This window comes from Lissotriton vulgaris, chromosome 7, assembly GCF_964263255.1.
Source record: "Lissotriton vulgaris chromosome 7, aLisVul1.2, whole genome shotgun sequence".
Taxonomy (NCBI): Eukaryota; Metazoa; Chordata; class Amphibia; order Caudata; family Salamandridae; genus Lissotriton; species Lissotriton vulgaris.
In genome coordinates this window covers 1432215011-1432232401 of record NC_141695.1, presented here as the reverse complement: position 1 = coordinate 1432232401, position 17391 = coordinate 1432215011, and the positions used below count along the sequence as shown (strand labels likewise).

Here is a 17391-nt window from a genome sequence, read left to right as displayed (position 1 = left end):
TTGGCGGTGCTGGGGTCCTTGGTGAGAGAAAGGATCAGTTGAGTGTCATCCGCGTAAGAGATGATGTTGAGGTTGTGTTGGCGGGCGATGGCCGCGAGGGGGCTCATGTATACGTTGAAGAGGGTGGGACTGAGTGAGGATCCTTGAGGTACTCCGCAGATGATTTCAGAGGCCTCGGACTTGAATGGTGGGAGGCGGACTCTCTGGGTTCTTCCGGTGAGGAACGAGGTGATCCATTACAGTGCTTTTCCTTGGATTCCGATGTTTCTGAGGCGTTGTAAAAGGGTGCTGTGGCAGACTGTGTCGAAGGCTGCAGAGAGGTCGAGGAGGATGAGGGCGACTGTGTCTCCATTGTCCAGTAGAGTTCGAATGTCGTCTGTTGCTGCGATGAGGGCGGTCTCAGTGCTGTGTTTGGCTCGGAAGCCAGATTGTGAGGGGTCGAGTGATTTGTTGGCTTCGAGGAAGGCGGCGAGCTGGTTGTTGACAGCTTTCTCGATGACTTTGGCCGGGAATGGAAGAAGCGAGATGGGGCGGTAGTTTTTGAGTTCGGTGGGGTCTGCTGTTGGTTTTTTCAGAAGGGCGGTGAGTTCAGCGTGTTTCCAGTCTTCTGGGAAGGTAGCGGAGTTGAAGGAGCAGTTGATGACGTCTCGGAGGTGCGGAGCTATGACGGAGTCTGCTTTGTTGAAGATGTGGTGAGGGCATGGGTCTGTGGGGGATCCAGAGTGGATGGAATTCATCAGGCGGATGGTGTCCTCAGTGGAGATTGGGTTCCAGGCGTTGAGGGTGTTTACGGGGGGAAGATGGTCAGCAGATGGTAGGGTGGGTTGGTTGTCAAAGCTGTTGTGGATGTCAGCAATCTTGTTGTGGAAAAAAGAGGCTAGGGAGTCGCAGAGGGTTTGAGAGGGGGTGATGTCGTTGGGGTTGGCCGAGGGGTTGGAAAATTCCTTGACGATGTTGAAAAGTTCCTTGCTGTTGTGGGCGTTGTTGTCAAGTCGATCCTTGAATGCTGTTTTCTTGGCTTGGCTTGGCATGGTAGAGAGAGCAACAGAGTGTATGGGGAGAGACAGACACAGGTAAGACAACCAAAACACACATACAGTCTCATGGAGTGCATAAGCAATACAATTTTTTCCTAAAACTGAGCTGTGGAAGGACACAAGTAAGGATATTCCAAGGTATGTACAAGCAAAATTGACAAGGCAAGCCATTGAACAAGAAAAAAAAAATAAGACATTAAAGCCAACCGACGGTAAGCAAATGGAGGGCTTAAAACCCACTGTAAATTCTTGGTAAGTTGACAACATGCCCTTTTCAACCAGACAGCTCCGTTTTGTATGCTCGACTTAAAAAGGCCCAACCCTCCTGAACTAAACTTTTTACCTTGTGCTCAATAGCAAGAGGCTAAGCCCACTCTTTGACCCAAACAGAAAACAAGATGGCTGTGCAACACTAGGCAAGTACCACTTCCTGCTTCATCCTTTCAATGAGAGGACCTGAGGTCTAGTCAGGTCGCACGGGGGGAGCACAGTGCTCATCTATAGCGAAGGGGGCCCTTGGAGATGCGGTGAGGCGGCCCGCCAGCTTCCTGGTGGGCTAAGATTTGTACCGGAGGAACCCGGGCAGGACTTGACTGACTTTAATATGGCCCCCAGGCAGGACTTGCCTGACCTTAACACGGCGCCCGCCGCATAGGGAGGCAGAATGCAGGTTTGAAACGGACTACTACTTTGGGAATCTTCATACAGGCCTGCTCGGAGTTGTTGACCAGCGGCAAGCAGGAGCTTTGAGATCTCTACCCCCATCGGTGGAAATGGGTGCCAGCTTTGGATTTTGCAGGTGTTGAACCTGATCCCCAGTGTTGGGGAGGGGCACATGATTGTTTCTTCTGAAGGAGAACACCTCCTGGGAAGTGGTGGAGTGGCATCACTATGGAGGTGCCTGGGGACCCCCTACACTCTTTATTCTAAGCCAAAATATTCCTTATAGAGCCCTCTCAGGACAGTTCCTGACCTCAAGATGGCATTGGGTTTTTGACGAACTGTGGTATCTCATCTCTCCAACTCCCCCACTTTGTTATGACATTCTCTGATTGCACCTGATCATTATCCTGACAGCGGAGTCCGAGCACTATGTCCGATGCCCGGTGGAGCCGCTCGGTTCAGCTATAGAGGAGACTGGCCCGGGTTCATCCCCTCGGCCGTCACCTACCCAGCCGGACATGGGGCACAGCTTCTCCCCATCTCTCTGTTTTTTCTCACATTCCTCCCCTGATGAAAGCAAAGTTACGGAAATTCTTTTCTCCTATGTTTATTTTGCTCTTGGAACAAATGTAACTTGTAACCTGTAACTCTGATCCTCATGTAAATACTGCCTGTACCTGCCTAAAATGACGGCCGCAACAAACCCTCCTGCGTCTCTCCTGACCTCATCTCCCTCCTCCCCCTACCCCTCTCCGCTCTACTCTTCTCCATTATCCTGCTACTGACCTTTTCCCTCATCTGTCCTGACCCTTAGTCCCCACCCTGTTTATCTGTGAATTTTCCCTCATCAATTGAGATCTAGCTATTTTGTCTGATGCCCGATGGAGCTATAGGGGAGCTGGGCCGTGGATTCCCTCCTTGGTCATCACCTACCCAGTCGGTCTTTAGACAGACTTCCTTTCGTCTCTCCTTTTTGTATCTTCCCTTTTCCCCCCCTTCCTCACCTCCCCTGTCCCCTCCACTACTTTTCTCTCTCTCCTTTCTCTCCTCGCCTAATTGTATTGCCTTTTTTTTTATGTATTGTGTACTTGTTGATCTTTTTCTGTTACATTGATGATTCTCATGTAAAGCGCTCTGATACCTTCAGGTCTAGCCAGCGCTACATAAAACTCTTTAAATAAAATAAATAAAAAGAAATATTCCAGACTAAACCTAAGGCCCAAGCCCAATAAACTGGGTTCAGTGACACAATCCACTTATGTCAATGGGTCGTACTTTTTATAACTCAAACATTGAGCATCATGACTCCTCATCCGCAACAGCCGGGCACTCTGGACTTCCACCCTGTTGATGCGTGTACTAAATTATACTTTTTTTACTGTGCATATAAATAAATATTTTTTCAGAAAAATCCCATTTACTAGAGAGTCATCTATATAATAGGTGTTACATATTGTGTTAGGTTGTATGCGTGCACAGCTCAACAAAAGAATTGGCGGCTTGAACGCAGCTCTTACTGGAGAGAGAGAATGAAACCATGAGAGAATTGAAAAGTCACTGAAAGCAAGAGAAGACAGCACCAAACAAGGGATATTACCAAGCACTCCTCACCAGTCCCTGGATCTGAACATATCCTCTATGTGGACAGTTTAAAGAAGCAGCGCGAGTGCTTTATCACTGTTGATGAAACAACTAGACATGTCTGTAGAAAGCTAATGGGCTCTGTGCTTCTCCAATTATTCTAGGTGCCAACACTCTCCTATACTCAATAGATCAAGCAACCAAAAATCTGGATCACCAAATACTTCTTAATCACTTATAAGAATGGGCAGACAATCAGAACAGTACGAGAATGGATCAACTCTTCGCTCTCAAGCCAATGCCTACAGAACTGGTCTTGTGCATCAAGTGTGCCAATAGGTGCGCTCATATACCACCTAACCAGCTCATCAACTGACGCCACCTTTGAATTCCCCATATCCGCAGTTAAACCAACATCCAGCTCAAAGCAGGCAGCACCAAGAGACCTGGGGGTGCCAGAACAACATCACCAAAAGCCTGGAATAAATTCACCATGAGGCAGGGCTGTCTGCACCACAAAAATCTGGTGGGGATAAAGTGGGGGTGTCCAAAATGGGAATGTCAACAGGAAAACTGTCCACATGCCAGCAAAAAAAGCTGGACAGTGGGTACTCACCAGTGGATAAGGTCAAATATCTGGGTATTTTGTTTGACACCATGCGATCATTCATTCCTCAGGTCCATGTGGCAGTCAAGAGTATGAATTCCAACATGAATATGTGAAGGAAGGTATTCTTGAGGATTGTCATCGAGTGGAGCATATAAGGTTATTGATGCAAGCATCGTGTATGCGTTTCCAAAACTTAATCAGAAGTGAAACTTGTAGAACAAGTGGGCAAATTCGTGCCGGAGCCTAGAATAAAAATACTCATGCTCAAACAGGTTCAAAAGGAAGAATGAAGGCAAAGAGACACAGTGTGCTTGGGCAAACTGTGGAATGGTCTGTACATGTTACTGCGGTTTAATGAGAACAGATCAAGGAACAAATTACTACACTTTCAGTTCAAACAGAACATCAGCAGCTACCATGTTTGTGACAGGACCCCTCCACCCGCTGTATGATACTACGCACCCTGCTAGCTTTACATCATCCCCCAGCAACCACCAGGACAGATCCTTGATGGTAGTTTTGACAGCACATCACGACCTGGTACTGTTGAGGTTTCTGAAGATACAATGTGGTGCCTTAGAAGCAAAAGGGAAAAAGACCACTGTAGACCAGTGGCAGCCGGCACGGATCGTGGGGCGGCTGAGGGGAGAGGATTTAAAAAAGAATGAGGAAAAAAAAAAACACACCATACCTCTTCACCACATCTCTCCTCCATCTTCCCAGCCAGGAACAGGAAGCATATCCAGGCTCCCCTGACCAATCACAACGCTGCAATGCAGAGTTGCGATTCATCTGATGCTGTGGTTCAGCGCTCAGCCAGGGAATTGAAGCCTGGGCATGTTCTCTGCCCAGGCTGTAATGCAGAATGGGTGGAGAACATGCAAAGTACGCATGACTGTTTGGCTGACCAGAGAAGGCCGACCAGTCTGTCATTGCGTACCACTCTTCCCGCCTGCTCTAAGAGCAGACTGTAGAACAGTGAAGGTTTTGGATCCAACGTCTGCCCAGCCTGGATCTCAACAAGAGGAAAAACAGAACAGGGTGGCTGGACAGGAAAATTGACAAAGCAAATTACTGCCACGTAGTCAATATATACCACGTGACCACCGGGTAAGAGCAGAGCAGTCGCACCCCGCAAAAACGCCCGTAGCAGGAACAAATGAAATGATAATTATCATTTTACTTTATTTCCACTGTTGAAAGCTTCTCTTATTTAGGCTTTGAGAAGAATGATCCTACCTTTATAAAATGAAGAAAAAAAATCATTTCCGACACCAAATGGGTAAAAAGATGTGGCTTTCATTAATAGGCACGGTGCAGGCAAGAGCACTTGACTCAACTTGTGGCAGTGTTGTAATTCTTCAAGAAACTTCAAACCATTGGACACATGCGCAACATATGCAAAGTTCAAGAACTTTATTGAAAACTTCTTTTATACTGCACATGGTCAAGAAAGAAACATGCACCATGTCTGTATTTAACTTTGAAAGAAATGTCAAATGACAACACCAGGAATTAAGCCCTGTGAAGTACTGATCCGCATTCTAGGCCTCTCCGTTTAAAAAAAAAAAAAAACATTAAATTATCTTTCACCTAAAAATTACAGCACACCAGGACAACATATCATTGAGACACAATGAATATCAGGTTACATCTGGAAAGGAGGTTAAGTCCTGCTTTGGTCTCTCACAACACTGAACAGTACCAATGAGATTCTGCGAAATGTCAGGTTTTTATCTAATTTGAAGATTTCAAAATATATATGTAAAATACAAAAGGGTTCATAAAAATGTCTTCTTACACTTATACACCTTGGCATCACACATCAGGTGAGTCATTAACAAAAGATGCATAGCTTGCATAATAGGCTTATTTCATACGCCTTCTAACTGAATCCTTGTCTGTGAAAGGCACCTTCGGTACTATACTGCTCAACCTTATTAAATAAATCCCAATTAACTCTTCCCACCAGACTCACTGACCAAGCTGGTAGAAACATGGCCCAAAATAGGTACAACTGTATTTTCTATTAACACTATTGCCCTCCAGTTACAAACTGTACTGGACAATCAAACACGTGAATAAGCCACATCCTACACAGCATGTCCTGCATTCCCTTTAATCACAGCGACAACTAGGAATGCACAACATCTGAATCAATAACAACGTGTTTCTAGAAAACAAATTGCATGGAGCAAATCAGTTTAGTAAATCAAATCATTTTTAAAGTATCAACTCTAATAATGCGGGATAACGTAAGACTCACAGTTTTCTGTTTTTATTAATTTTCACGCATCAATACAGACAGAAGGCAATCAGGTTCAATGTTGGCATTTATTTTTAATAATGAAAAATACAGAAATCTGAACTTTATCAAGTGTCTCCACATGCTTTCGATCAAGACTGACAGTGTAACAGGTATGTACATTGACAACTTTAGGTGTAAAAAAGAGATGATTTTCAAGGAAAACTAACACTTCCTGGCGAGTATAAGTTCTACTATTGCAATGTTTATGTTTTTCACATCACTGTGTTGGTTTATTAGGTCTCGCCTGTCGATGCGCATGCGCATCGAGCAAGGCGAGAGTATTGCGAGTTATCCACTCTTTATCCACACTGCAAGGAATCGTGGCGATTCCTTGCAGTGCCCGTGACTTTTAAGGTCAATGCGCATGCGCATTAAGCTTATGCGCATGCGCATTGACCTTAAAAGTCACGGGCGCGTGCACGTCCGTCTTTGTTTACCCCTCCGCCCCCTCCCGCCGTGTCGCATTTCTCCTCCCCCTCCCCTCTCTTCCTGCCGTCTTCCTGCCGTGTCGCACCTCTCCCCTCTCCGCCCCCTCCCCTGCCCGCCCCCTCCCGCGTGTCGCATTTCTCCTCCCCCTCCCCTCTCTTCCTTCCGTCTTCCTGCCGTGTCGCACCTCGCCTGCACGTTTTCGGCAAGGAACTTTGCCAGCGCTTGTTTGTCTTTGATTCTTTCAGGTAAGGTATATTACTTAAAAAAACACAACCACAGGGGTGTATTTTTCCAGTACTGCAATTTTCTTATACAAATCCAGTATTTTAAATTGTGCACCTTGTTAAGTGGTTCTTTCTGAGACGGATATCCGGTGTTAATTTAAGGAGGTCTTTTGAGGCTTCAGTAGAGTAAAACAACGAGGGGTAATGATTTCCAGCCGCCGATTGTTGTCTTGCAATGTGACCAGCCGAGATGTCCGTCAGTGTCTGGCTATTTGTGCTTCAGGTGGGCTGGCTCTGCTAACAGAACAGCAATGGCCGGACACCACAGGGGCGGTGGTAGACATCTGTTCACCCTCGCTCTCCTCCTCTTCTTACTACGAGTGCCACTCTGTCCTTTGCCCCTCTCCTGTTCTCCTTCACACCAATGTTCCCTTCTCCCAGTTACAGCTCCCCGTACCTTGGCATAGCCAGCACTGCTCCTCTTTACCGCGCCCACAAACTGCACCTCAGCTTCCCACTCTCAAACCACTGTTCCCTGACCTTCGTTGTCTGCACCGAGGTCTGTGCCACTCTCTCTCTGTCGCCTACTCTGCTGGCACATGCCCTGCCCGCAACCTCCTCCCCTTTCTGTGCCATGTCCCATGCAGGTTCACCGCTCCCTCTCCTCACAGGTTCTCTCTCTCCATCCCCTGATCCCAGCCACTGTGCCATGCGTCTTGCTTGCTCTCCTGCTGGCACCGTGTGCCCTGTGCCTCTGCTCCTCTCAGGCTCAGTCTCTCTCCATCTACTGACTCCAGTCTCTGTGCTCTGCCCCTCGCCAACTTCTCGGTCACTATACCTTGTTCCTCTTCACTTCTGTGTCCTGTCCCTCTCCGTCTCTGCGCCTTCTCGCTGTGCCCCTGCTTCCTCTTCCTCCCAGTCTCTCTGCCCCTGCCTCCTCTTCCTCCCAGTCTCTGTGCCCCTGCCTCCTCTCTTCCTCCCAGTCTCTGTGCCCTTGCCTCCTCTTCCTCCCAGTCTCTGTGCCCCTGCCTCCTCTTCCTCCCAGTCTCTCTGCCCCTGCCTCCTCTTCCTCCCAGTCTCTGTGCCCCTGCCTCCTCTCTTCCTCCCAGTCTCTGTGCCCCTGCCTCCTCTTCCTCCCAGTCTCTGTGCCCCTGCCTCCTCTTCCTCCCAGTCTCTGTGCCCCTGCCTCCTCTTCCTCTTAGTCTCTGTGCCCCTGCCTCCTCTACCTCCTCCCAGTCTCTGTGCCCCTGCCTCCTCTTCCTCCCAGTCGCTGTGCCCCTGCCTCCTCTACCTCCTCCCAGTCGCTGTGCCCCTGCCTCCTCTACCTCCTCCCAGTCTCTGGGTCCAGTGCTTTACCTGTCCCTTGGTGCTGTGCCCTGTCCCTCACCTGCTGGCGTGGTCTCTCTCCCGCTCCCATCCTCAGTGCCCTGAACCTCTCTTCCCTGCCCTCGCAGTGGGCCGTCCTAATGCTGCTTCCGATCCCTGGGGGCCATGCCCGCTTTCCTCGCAGTCCCCCCTCCCCCTTCAGTCCTTCCTTTTGTGTTCCCTGCTCCCCACCTGTCACTGTGCGCCGGGCTCTCCCTCTCAACCCCTATTCAAGACGCCTGTGCACCAGGTACTTGGTGAGGGCGGGGAAGGGCTGAGGTATAAAAAGATGCCCACTGCAACCTGTGGGTGATGTGGTGAGCACTGGACTTAAAGTAAGCAATCGATCATTTTTTTAAGCCTCGATAAAATAGAATATTTTTTCCAGTACTGCAATTTTCTTATACAAATCCAGTATTTTAAATTGTGCACCTTGTTAAGTGGTTCTTTCTGAGACGGATATCCGGTGTTAATTTAAGGAGGTCTTTTGAGGCTTCAGTAGAGTAAAACAACGAGGGGTAATGATTTCCAGCCGCCGATTGTTGTCTTGCAATGTGACCAGCCGAGATGTCCGTCAGTGTCTGGCTATTTGTGCTTCAGGTGGGCTGGCATGCGTTCTCACATATTTTGCAGCGGGAAATGACTGTCTGAGGGGCTCGCTCCACAACAGACATTAGCAATAGATTTGTTTTCCGCCCGTGTTTGTGAGACGCAGCGCACTATCGGGCCATTTGAAGGACTTTGTGTCAGGGACAGGAAGCAAAATGAGTGGCGTGCTGACCAAGCATATCTGGTAAGGCGGCTTTGCAGATGAGCGAAGCTCGCGCTGTTTAAGAGGATGCAATTACTTTCGAACTTTGTGCGCGCGTGGAGCAATCTGATGGCTTGTGGGCGTCGTTAAAATCCAATAAATGTATTAGTGGATTTTCAAAACCTGTCTTTATTTTGAAACTAATGGCTGTGACATCCTTTGAAGTGGATGCCGGCTTGTGCCCTCTGGCTGCGATTCGTCTTTGCATCGTCTCCAGCGTGACATCGATGCCCAAGAACTCGCCCACCTGCACACCAAAAGCATCGCATGGGGATTGGTCAGGAGAATGTATGACGAACCTACTGTGACTCGATTGCCGCAGCCTAACCTGCCTGAAGCACGTTTTCTTTACAGCCAATAAGGGAGGAAGTTAAAGGCTTGTTTGTTTATTTTACCCGCCGTGTCTCTGCTGCTTCCCCCTGTCCTGTCTCTCCTCCTCTCCCTCTCTATACCCTCCCCCTCCCCCCCACCACTCCCATCAAGTCCCTCTGGCCCTTCCCTCCTCCCCGGACCCCTCCTCCCCTGCCCCCTCCACCCTTTCTTGTTACCACTTGTAAAGAGAAAGCGGGCCCATTCACAGTATGGCGTGCAGGCACAGGCTCCACTTTGGGGTCGACCAGATCCACCCAATCTGTTTAATCCTGGCGGCAAGCGGTTGGTGTGTCGCAGGGGTCTCCACAGGTCTCACCAGGTAGGGTTTACCACTGACCGCAGTTCCAGGACGCGTTCAACTTGTTTATTTTTTTTTATCGGGAATGCTTCTTGTCAGAGGATTTAGCTCTTCAAGTTAAATCTCGATGTTATTCAAATATATTGTTACTTGGTTTACTTGCTTTAATTAAATATTGCATATTCTAATTGAACAGTGCCACTGCTTCCAAAAATCAGGTGGACTTTGAAGACTTTTAGGAACCAATTTTATTTTGAATGCACACCGCATAAAAATTAGGGGCACATAAGAAATGTGATACTGCATTTAATCACTGTATACCGACACAAAATGCCACATTTAAGTATTCCTGTCGATGACATGTGGTCAGGCACCCTCAACCCCTCACCCTCACTCACCCTCAACCCCTCACCCACACTCACCCTCACTCACCCTCACTCACCCTCACTCACCCTCACTCACCCTCACTCACCCTCACTCACCCTCACCCACCCTCACCCTCACCCCCTCACTCACCCTCACCCTCAACCCCTCAGCCTCACCCTCACCCTCAACCCCTCAGCCTCACCCTCACCCTCACTCACCCTCAACCCCTCAGCCTCACCCTCACCCTCACTCACCCTCAACCCCTCAGCCTCACCCTCACCCTCAACCCCTCAGCCTCACCCTCACCCTCACCCTCACTCACCCTCAACCCCTCACCCTCACCCTCAACCTCATGCTAAAGATTTACAAAAAAAACCATTAACAATTCTAAAAGCACTAACTCTAATGCTGCGAGACCTATTGCATTTCTAATGCTTGTATTTATGTAACTACTTGGCGCACTACAACCCTACAGAAATGACGAGAGTACATGTATCAATTGAGTAAATAAGGGAAGTATACTAAATACAAGTTCATTTTTTTCTCAGCCAAAAAATATAAATACCAATAAAATTAGAAACCAATAAAGAAGAATAAATATAGACAGAAAAGACAAAAAATAAACAACAACACTGGGAGCCTGAATAATATTCAGCTACGTAGAACATCTGAAAGCACAACAAACAAATGCTCTGCACCAAAGATTCTGTGAAGTGCTTCAACCTCTCATCATGGGTAGTAAGCACTACAAATAATACACTCACACAACACAATCTATATCTTCTGTAGCATTTCCTTGCATGGACACTTCAAGTCTTTTACAAAGTCCCTCCAAACACTAATGCCCAGTGATATAATCAGAGGCGGTAGGAGCACTGGTGAGGCAACCAAACTAGTTCTTAGTTATATATATATATATTTTTTTTTTTATTAACTTCTCTTTTGGTAAAACCACATCCTGATATGTCTTACAGACACGTGCACAGCAATAGTACAACCAAACCGATTGTGTCCCTCAACCAATGAGGAAACCACATGCAAAAGTCTCATCCATTGGCAACGACTTGGGCAGAAGAATATCCGATCACTTTTTTTTAAGAAAATCAAATGGCAGGACAAAGAGGGACATCCATAGGCAAGTTAGGTGTGTTCCTGCTCCAACAGGAACAGTCCAACACGCCTGCGAATAGGAACAGAAGCAACAGTCACCTCAAGAAAATCAAACCATTCTTAACCATCGATGATTTTAAACTGGCAGTTCAATCACTGGTTCTTTCAGGTATTGACTATGGCAACGCCATCCTCAACGGAATCCCCAAGGTCCACCTTGCTCCTATTAAAGCTGTGCTCAACCTTGCAGCAAGGGTCATCACAGACTGCAAACGCTTCGATCATATCTCCCCAGCTCTCAAATGGCTTCCTATCGAAGGGAGATCAACTTACAAACGGCCTGCATTACTCATAAAGCACTCCACCAAAACACTCTGCAGTACCTATCCAAGAAACTCCTCATCGCTGGTACCACTCGTCCTCTGATAAGCTCCAACGCACTCCTCCTAATCCCTCCTCTGCACAGAAAGAAAGCCACACAATCCCGCTCATTCTCTGGAAATGCCCCTACTATCTGAAATTCCCTCCCGAAAAGCCTTTGCTGTAACCTCTCGTACGCCAGCTTCAATAAAAGACTTCAAAACCCACCTCCTTAAGTAAGACTGGGGGATCCTAATCCTACGCCTGACTCCTGATCTCATTTCACTATACCATATTTGTCTCTGTAATATATGGCCCTCTTCCTGGAATCCAATCTACCTATATTCCAATATTATACTGCTTCAACTCCTGTTTCTTTCCTCCTTGATTTTTGTAATTTGGTTGTTTTTTACTTTTTCTACCACGTGTGCCTTATTCTATCCTGATCATGTAAAGCGCTCTGATACCTCTGGGTCTAGCCAGCGCTATATAAAACTTTTAAAATAAATAAAATCAAATCAGTAAGGAGTGGCTGGAGTCCTGGGCACAGCAAGACTGGGACCCCACGCCTGGGCATCCCTGCCTCACTTAAAAGGTTGGATTAAAGAATTTACAGAGGTGATCGCTGGAATGCTAGCAACCATCTCAGCCAATAGCAATCATGTGATCCAGATTACATCTTGTGTGTGCACTCGGGGCCACAACCAGGTCTTGAGTCGGGGTACAACGCAGGTGGTCGGCGTCCGCCCCACTTATTTTACTGGGTGGCGCTGTCCCCACTGCCACACAGCTGGACTTCACTCTTTGGCCTCTCTGGGACGAGGAGCTTGGAGCTCACAGCACGCTGCTCAGGCGCTGACTTCTCAGATGCAATCGCATCTAAGGGGTGAGCGAGGGGAGGCAATGAGCCCGATGGTGCAAGCCACCTTTCGTGACGTCACTTCCAGTGACAGCGTCCCCCCACTTCTTTTTTTAGGTTTTGTGCCCTGGCCACAACAGACCGAGGCCCATCATATACAAATCAGACTGGTCTTGCTCTGGTAGGAACCGACCTTACCAAAAACAGGCATCACCCACCCGAAGCAAGGCTGGTATAAGATGCTCCGTCTAGAAGGCGTTGCACCTATGGCCAGGAGCTGTCTAGTCACTAAATCTACCACATAGATGTACGCATCTGGTCAAACATTACACCTTCCTGGGATATGTCCCCCACAGAGGCAGAGAGAGTACAGGTCCGAGAAACAACTAAAACTCAAGCCTAAACATTGCATGGGATGGCTTGACCTACAGACCCAGTGCTGAGATGCAGAAGGATGCAGCGCTTTACTAATTCCATCATTTGCTTAACCTGTATTTATTAAGAGCGAAATCTCAGGTACAAGCACATGTACACGGAGGACGTTTCCTCCTAGTGTAGAGTCCAGCCACCCCCTAAACTGGGTGCACCTCCTTCAAAGCGCGCTTACGCCATGACTTAGGAGCATACCATCGGGGCTCTGGGAGGGGCGAGTGGCAGGTGTGACTCAAATGTGTGCAGCGTATGTGCACGCGGACCGTGGTGCGTCAGCAGTGGGCACGGCCGATGGGCGGGGGCGCCAACATCTCCCAGGTGTGTCAGTGGCACTGCCCTGCACCAAAAAATAAAAAATAAAAAAAAATCGATGATGCGTGCTCAAACCAACCTCGTGGCCCGCGATACCTGCGAACACCACCATACAGTGAACACCACCACGTGCGAAAGGATACCAAATGAACATTTACAGTGCACAACCACAGAGTAGATGCATCTCGGAGCTTGAATATTACCTCATGTCAGGGCCACCCCTCCGAGCCATGATTCTTGAAACCCTCTGATGCCCCCACTCTTCGCCTGACATCTGGCTGGCCAGATCATGGCTCGCTCCTGCCTGAATTGGCACCGCGCCTAGAGGCTAACACGTACGAAAAGTGCCTGAGGCACATTACATAAACACACACCAACAAAAATTGGTGATACTATTTTCACCTGATTGAAACTCAACTCCGCCCTTTCATCTGAGAACGATAAAAGGATGAGCCTTTCCGATCCATGTGCGAAATAATTAAGCTTCATACAACATTTATCACTAACACAATGAAGTGGGTCACCACTCACCAGCCTCCTTTCAGAAGAAAACTTGTAAAACACTCTACACAATTAATCTGTTATCATTTTTACTGGTTCTTTATGATATTGCGTTTTTTAATCTCATATGTAAATATGTAATACTTTTTATTAGCCAATCTCATAAAGCATTAATTCATGACTGAATTGCCTTTTAGCATGGACAATCTGCATTCTGAGAAACATTAAAAGCATAGTTACTTCTGCCAGGGTTTTAACAGGCCGCACAGTTCTTTGCTACAGGTGCATTAACCCGCTGCAACCGTGCAAACAAGCCAGAATAACATAAGGCCGGTTCATACACACGTGTGAAGCCCTGGCATTTCAGGGCACAATAGTTGAGAGAGTTAGATGTGTAATAAAAACACAAACACACCCCTTCTATTTTAGACAGTGGTTCCTCCCAGCCGAAGCTCACCTTCTCCTGACAGCCTGCTCATTAGCACACAAAGCGACTGGAGAGTCTGTCACTCCGCTCAGCTGGCCATGAATGACCCCGTTTCAGATGTAAGTGGCCGGGAGTAGGAAATCCTGTTATATTCTGCCAGCCAATTAAACCACTCAAAGGCTGCAGCTTCAATCGCCTAACAAGGGCCGGCTGTGTGTGTGGGAACACAGAGCGGCCGCCCTACCGAGATCCATATTTAAGGAGACAAGAGGGAAGGGAGGCCTAAAAGTACGGAGTGCCGTGTAAAGATTCTTTTGCTGAAAGAGATATATATATATATATATACACACATATACACATACATACACACACACACAGATAAATATATATATATATATATATATATATATATATATATATATATATACACACACACACACATATTTATACATATATACATATACACACGCATATACATATACATATATACATATACACACACACGCATATACATATACACACACATATACACGCACACATATATACATATACACACACACGCACACATATATACACACACACACATACATATATACACACACACACATACATATATACACACACACATACATATACATATACACACACACACACATACATATACATATACACACACACACATATACATATACACACACACACACATATACATATACACACACACACATACACATATACACACACACACATACACACACACACATACATATACACACACACACACATACATATACACACACACACGTATACATATACATATATATCGATCTCTGGATTTGAGAAACGGACTTTTGAGCGAGTAAAGTATAATACAGCAATTGCAAGGGTTCGATGGGCCCGGTGCCACAGCACCTGCTGCACCAATGCCAGCTCCTCACCTGGATTCATTCAGGTATGGTACATATTCAGATTTAAACGGGGGGGTGCCCAGCACCTCGCAGCAATGCACTTGCCATGCTGTCCAAGATCAGGCAGTAACCTGGAGTGAACTCTGTGTTTTGATTGGCCGCAAAGCATTAACGTACCATGGCCACTCTTCACTGGATAATAGAGTTGGCAAAACGCTAAAAAAAGATAGACATAGAACAATAACTGCCGAATAAGGTGTGCTTCCACGCCAACGAGGCACCAAATACTGAACCGTTGTACTCTCCAGATGTTATTCGCCATCTTGACCACAAATTACATTATTCTCGGCCCCCTGGAGGAATCTACTCGGGGAGGCGGGATCTGACCAGTGAGGTTGGTACAGTTAGGAGACATATTACAAATTATAGCATCCGGTTTCAAAAAGAGTTTTGTTTCCGCTTGGTGAGTTTACATACTAGCTTGTGTACTCGAAACGAGCGCGGTCTCCCAATTTCTTATTGCGGAACCTCTTTCAGAACAGTTACTCGAGGGGTCAGTAAGTGTCAAAGTCAAGAGGGCTGAGGTGATTTAATATTATGTATCTAGTGCCACGTTAAGATATGATTTCAAGCCCAGAGATGCACTCCGAAATGAGCAGATTTCGGTGTTGTTACCGCCCCTTGCAGAACGGAGAGAGATAAAGAACGCATACGAGTCACCAACCGCTGGGAGGGTTGGGGCAACATCTGTGCACGATCTAGCCGTGTAAATAAAGCCCACTGACTTGTGCAAAGCACCAGAAAACCTAACATTGCAGAAGGCACTGCTACCAGGGAGGTGTGCTTGGTTGTTTGTGGTGGTTTAAGGGGAGGAGGGAGGTGATGTTATGAAATGTGTGATTTCCCTGGTTAATTAAGCGACTGTCCTCCCTCCGTGACTTTTGTCTAGTGGGGTGAGAGAGGGCGTTCATCACTGTCATTGGTGAGGGGCGTGGAGAGGGTTCGCCCTGATGTCTGGATGTTGAGCGGTGGGAGGAGACGGGTGATTAGTAAACACAGTTCAGCTGATAACGTGACCCCCAGAGAAAGCCCACTGTGATCATCCACCCGGATATGACCCTGGGGCTCCCCTTGCCGGGGCTACTCTGTCAGTTACAGGCAGGGCTTGGGGGGGGGGGGGGGGGGGGATAGAAAGGGGGTGCTCTTACCGTCCTCTGGGGCACAGATGGCTCCCTCCGAACTCCAGACACAAAGGGCAGCCGGCACTCCAAGAGCAGACCGGGGCGAGGGCAGGTACCAACCGGGACCCAGATCACGCAGGCAGGGGGGGCGGGCCCTTCCTCCCGATGCCAGATGTGTCTTCCAGGGGCAGCACACCTCTGGCGCGGGCACAGCACCTCCCTTCCCGGGGCAGAGCACTTCTCCCCGGATGATTCTACCCGACACAGCTGCCGCCTACTCCTTGCTGCCGCTGCGCCACCACCTCCGCCCCCAGGGCTGATTCATCCTCTCCAGACCGCAGACACTCGGAGGAGCCCGGTCCGTGACTCCCAGGACATCACCTCCGGCAGCGGCGGCAGCACAGGGGGCTTTGGGAGGAGCACCGGAAGCAGAGCGGAGGATGGGGAGGAGAGAGCAGGCATCCCACACTTCACCCCCTCCTGCTCCTGCAGCTGAGCTGGCTCCGCCCCCGCTCCCAAATACACCCCCTCGGCGGCTTCCGTCCTTTCCAACGCTTCCCTCCTCCACTTCTCGTGCTATTCCGTCCTCAAGCCCCTTTCCACTTTTTCCTCAAATTAAATCTCCGTCAATCTCTTCCTATCGCCTTCACCCCTTTGTTCCGTGTGTTTATTTCTTCAATCTCGCTACTTTTTCGCCTGCGCTCTTCTTCAGTCTGTGTCAGAGCGCTTAAGTTTTCCACATCCACGCATCAAGAGGCCAGGCGCAGGCAGTCTATTTTCCTTTGCATCCCGGGACTTGTAGTCCAGATGTTTTAAATAATTGGGATGTAGTACAAGGCTGCATATCCTTGAATGCCGGGCTTTAAGTGGGCCGGGTCCTGCCGGTGCTCAGCACCGGCAATTCTAAAATGCAGGTGCTGAGACGGGTTCCTATTGGGCTCTCCATTTTTGCCCTCGCCATCAGGGTGAAAAAAAAATCCTAACGCTGCAGCAGTGCCGCCCTTTACTGCCTTTGATGCAACTTCAACGAGACTCGTAGTCGTTGTAGTTCTTTCACAGTCGCATCATTTTCCGTATAGGTGAGTGCAGACCAGAGCAGTGCAGAGTATAGTGTCTCTAGGAGAAGATGGTTTAGGGAGGCAGATTCCTGACTGTTTTTCACCAGGGTTTTGGGGTCTTGGGCTGCTTGGGGAGGGTGATGGAATGAGTGCAGTGCAGTGTGGTAGAGTGTGTTTGT

The 17391-nt window shown here is 48.1% G+C and overlaps 1 protein-coding gene across 3 annotated transcripts in view; it reads right to left on the bottom strand.

The window, feature by feature from the left end:
* The window catches only part of SRC (SRC proto-oncogene, non-receptor tyrosine kinase), a 257634-nt gene extending 240999 nt beyond the window's left edge, over window positions 1-16635 (bottom strand). For all 3 annotated transcript variants that reach the window (XR_015297608.1, XM_086932231.1, XM_086932230.1), the window contains exon 1: window positions 16182-16635. The gene's annotated coding sequence lies outside the window, so the exon portion shown is untranslated. The remainder of the gene's footprint in view (window positions 1-16181) is intronic.
* Between the last annotated feature and the right edge of the window lie 756 nt (window positions 16636-17391).